The sequence below is a fragment of the Echinops telfairi genome, unplaced genomic scaffold (assembly GCF_000313985.2).
Source record: "Echinops telfairi isolate 266 unplaced genomic scaffold, ASM31398v2 ScPeMD7_7425;HRSCAF=8463, whole genome shotgun sequence".
Lineage (NCBI taxonomy): Eukaryota > Metazoa > Chordata > Mammalia > Afrosoricida > Tenrecidae > Echinops > Echinops telfairi.
The window spans coordinates 6,448,186-6,453,117 of record NW_022111325.1 but is presented as its reverse complement, the minus strand read 5'-3'; the positions used below and the strand labels follow the sequence as shown (position 1 = coordinate 6,453,117).

Genomic DNA, 4,932 nt, shown 5'->3' with positions numbered 1-4,932 from the left:
GTACAGCTAAGGGACTGGTTCTTTTTCTTTGGTCTAATTGCTCCTGCACCATTTTGGTAAAGGCTCTGTTGGTTCAATGTTTAAGTGTTCAGCTGCTCATCCAAAGTTGGCGGTTTAAATCAGCAAATCAGTAGAAGAAAGTTTTGTAAAGATTTATAGCTTTAGGGGATTTAGGGAGCAGATTTTCCTATGGGGTCACTAAGAGTTGGAATTGTCTTGTCTATTGAAAATCATCCATTGAATTTCAATAGCACCTTTGAAAAAGTCATTTGAACACATTTCTGTCAATTTCTGGGTTTTCTATGCTTTCCTAGTGATGTATGTCTTTTGTTCTATTAAAATTATATTGTCCCTTTCTGCTCGCTCTCCCCTCCCCCAGAGCACCACACTGTGTTCACACAGAGCTCTGGGCTCCTCCTAAGTTTGTGCCACCGTTGTCTCCCTCTAGCTGCCATAATGATCATCTACCGGGACCTCATCAGCCATGATGAGATGTTGTCTAACATCTACAAGATCCGGGCTGTGTCTGGAAGTGGAGGGGAAGATGGTCAATAGGACTGAAGGTAACATCGATGACTCGCTCATCGGTGGCAATGCCTCAGCTGAAGCCCCTGATGGTGATGGAACAGAAAACACAGTGGTCACTGGTGTTGCTATCGTCATGAACCATCACTTGCAGGAAACCAGCTTCACAAAAGAAGCCTACAAGAAGGACATCAAAGACTACATGAAATCCATCAAAGGCAAACTTGAAGAACAGAAACCAGAAAGAGTAAAGCCTTGTATGACAGGGCTGCAGAACAAATCAAGAACATCGTTGCAAATTTCAAAATCAACCAGTTCTTTCTTGGTGAGAACATGAATCCAAATGGCATGGTTGCTCTGCTGGACTACCGTGAAGATGGTGTGACCCATATATGATCTCCTTTCAGGATGGCTTAGCGATGGAGAAATGTTAACACGGTGGACAATCACGACCTCTCATCCTATCCGGCTGCTGTCCATCCACACGACACCAGGACTTAGACAAACCGAACTGATGTCATCGTGAGCTCTTCATTTACTTTTCACCTGGATTTATTTGGAGCGGAGGCTTTTTTTTTTAAGAAAAAACCCCATGTCATGTAAGTTGTCTAAAAATGAAATGCATTTAAACTCACTTGAGAATGCCTCCTGGTTGACTATCAGTAAACTAAATTCACCTTGTAGTGCGCCTGAGAAGCCAGAGCCACGTGTAGACCGCAACAGTGTGAGGCTGTCTCCAGAGGCCCGCTACAGCCAAACTATAGGGATCCGAATAGGGACAAAAATCCAAAGGCTTAATTTTGAATTTAAATAAAGGGAGTGACATCTTCTTAGCGGTGCCAGCATCTGAAGTGGATCCGTAAGCATTTCATCACCTAAAAATGGAAAAGATTATCAAAAAAATAGAGACTGATATAATTGGGAAAAAAAACAACCACTATATTGTCTTGAGTTAAGGAAGCTGCTGTATGAAAATAATGTTGCATAAAACACATTCTCTTACGTTGTTCTGCTTTGTCAAGATTATTTTATATATTCTTGGGTCTGTCCTTTTCCATATAAGTTATAGAATAAATTTGTCTATGTCTAAAAAACAAACAAAAAAGTTTTGTGGAAAATTTGAACGGAATCATATTATATCTATAGATTAATTTGAGGAGAACTGAAATCTTTACAAAACTGCATTTTTCATTTCATGAGAACAATACAATTATATCTCTCCACAATGTGGCCTTCTTTGATATTTTCATTGGAACTTTTAGCATATAGCTTATGTACATATGATCTTTAGTGTGCATTCAAGTACTTAATTTGCTTTGGGGTAATTATAAATGGTGATGCTTTCGGCTTCCTCATGTTCATTGTTGGCAAACAGAAATGTGGTTGATTGATATATGCTTTCATGGTGTGTTACGACTTTCCTTTATCAGTTATGCAATCCTTTTTTCTTTCTCCCTCTTCCCTTCTTTCCCACGCTTGAGCCTCCTGATAGCCTTCAATGTCTGCTTCTTCGGCCATGAAAAGATTTTTTAAAAGGACAATAGTCGTTTGTGTCATGTTGGATTCTCAAAAGAAACAAAATCTGAAAAAGCTGTTTCTCAAGGTGGTATTTTCGGTACGCCCAGAAAATACTCAGGGAAACTGGATAACAGGAACACGAGCACCGCCTCAGACTGAATGAAGGCTCACGCCGAAACTGGGTGAAAAGTTGACACAGTCTGTTTGCAAGAAGACATCAAGACCAATCAATGAAGATGAAAGACTACAGCCTTCAACGTGGGTTACCTCATCATAAAGAAAGCAAAAATCCTCATATCTCGACTAAAAAGCAACATCATGATAAGCATAGTATTATGAATAACATTTTACCTGGATCCACAATCAGTGCGCAGAGAAGCAGTAATGAAGAAATCAGAACAATGTGTTGTAGTGTGCAGGCTTACTGCAAAAGATCTCTTTGAAAAGGTGAAAAGGAAATGTGTCACTTTGAAGAGTATGGTGCACCTCCTCCAAGCTATGGTATTTTAAACCTTCTAGTATGCATTCAAAAACTGGATGAGGAACAAGAAGGACCAATGAATTGATACATTTGAACTATTTTGTGGGAGAAGAATATTGAATATGTCATGCATTGCCAGAAACAGGAACCAATCTGTCTGGAAAGACGGATAGCCAGAACGCTTCTTAGAAGAAAGGATGATGGGACTTATCAGATATATTGGACATGGTATCAGGAGGGACAAGTCTCTGTAGAAGGATATCATATTTTATAAAGTAATGTGTCGGCAAAGAAGAAGCCCCTCATGAGATGGATTGACATAGTCCCTGCCATATTGCCCAAATATAGCAATGGTGTGAGGATGCCACAGCACTGGACAGTGTTTTGCTGTGCTGCCAATAGAGTTGCCATTAGCAAGACACCTAAAATAGCATCGTGTGTGTGTGTGTGTGTGTGTGTGTGTGTATGTGTGTGTGTGTGTGTGCTGTGTGTGTACACCTGTCATTGGCTTCCTTACACTAGACTACATTAAGATTGAGAAATGGTGCCAATTGTTGTGAAGATGAGCTTTGGGCAGCTAAATCGCTGCATATTGCATGTTGGAAGCTAAAAGTTAGAAAAATGTTGGGGGCATGTTCTCAGCATTAGCATCTGTGAGTGAATGAAGGGATCAGGATTTTGCAGAGGGTGAGATCAAGCTTTGATATAGTCACAACAAAAAACTCTGATCATCTCCCAGGAGATAATTTTGGAGCTGACATTACCTTCTATAATTATTATGAATTGGAGATTGTATGGGCTTGGTGCTTGTGTTAGTTTTGGTGGACTAGAGAAACAAATTCATGGACATGCCCATATGTGTATAAGAGCTTTATATACAGAGTAATTGTACATTAATAGAACATCCTAGCACAGTCCAGATCAAGCCCTTAAGTCCAATATTAGCCTATATGTCTGATACCAATCTATAAGGTCCTCTTCAGACTCATGATAGACATGCAAGAAGATCATAGGCCAGTGTGTGGGAAGTCTAGTGGATCCAGTGGCATTGTAAGAATCTCAGTGGTGGCAGGTTCTCCACGTGGCTTCTCCAGCTCAGGGTACTAGCATAGTTCCATGTGTCTGGTCAGCTGCAATGTGTCCCAAGGAGTGAGCCAATAGAATCCTCAGGGGAAGGTCATGCCCACACAGAGGCCTCATTGGCTATACAATGATTGACAGACTAGACTCCACCCTTTCCCTCATAATTGTCTCAAATTGAAAACAGATTATATTATTACCACAGTGCCAATTATTTCTTCTTTCTCCCCAATTCCTGTAATTTGTAAAGGAAATATTTACCTTGTAGTTTGTATTCAGTTAACATGTATTCCAGAGTTCCCAGGTTCACAGATGAAGAGGAAATTTGCCCTAGGATGGAATTTAGATTTAGAGTTCATTTAAGACGTTTAGGATATTATGATAAGGTGAAAGTGTTTTGCATGTGACAAAGACATGGCTTTTTCAAGGACAAATAGTGGGCTGTTTTAGATTAAATTGTGTCCCCCCAAAATATATCTCAATTTGAGTAGGCCAAGTTGTGTGGCCACCCTCCATATTTTGATCGGATATAATTATCTTTTATTCTGTAATATGTTATAAATCCTGATCTTTATGTGTATGATGAAGCAAGGTTATTTATGTTTGTTATGTTAATGAGGCAGGATGGGGGTAGGATACAACACTTCATTGAGGTCAGAGACTTGATACAGTCTAAGGAGGATTGTGACCTACATCACCTTTTAGGATAGAAAGAAAGAGACTTGAGTGGAAGAGAGACTCAGTAAACTCAAGGAAGAAGAACCAGGAGTGGAGTGGATGCTTTGAACCTGGTTACCCTGCAGCGAGGCTCTCCTAGCCCCAGGGGCTGGTTTATGCCAAAAGACATGGGGATCTGCTAGAAAATCCAGGGCCACAGATGCTGAAAGGAGACAAAAACTTTCTCCAAGAACCAGGAGAGGAATCCTTCACTTAGAATTGGTACCTTGATTTTGGGATTCCAGTCTCCTGAGCTGTGAGATAATAAATTTCTGTTCGTTAAAGCCATCCACTTGTTCTAACTCTGTTATTGCAGCATTAGGTAACTGAGACAATGATCCTATAGGAAAGAGTCTAACTCTGCCATAGTTTCCAAGACTGTAAATCTTTACAGCTGCCGATTGCCATTCCTTTCACTCCCAGAGCACCTTGTGGGCTGTAGCCAAGCATTTATGTCACCAGGACTGCCTGTTACTACACGTGGTAAAGTGAAATTTCTTAATATGGATCTTCTATCCATTCTTCTGTAACTCCCACCATATGATTGAGTGAGCTCTGCAACTAATGTGTAAAGAACTTCACTTGAGGATCGGTCAGTTTTCCATTCCCCT

General features: G+C 40.4%; 1 pseudogene; it reads left to right on the top strand.

Moving 5' to 3' along the window:
• The first annotated feature begins 456 nt into the window (after nt 1-456).
• LOC101638851 lies at nt 457-959 on the top strand (annotated as a pseudogene).
• Nucleotides 960-4,932: the final 3,973 nt, after the last annotated feature.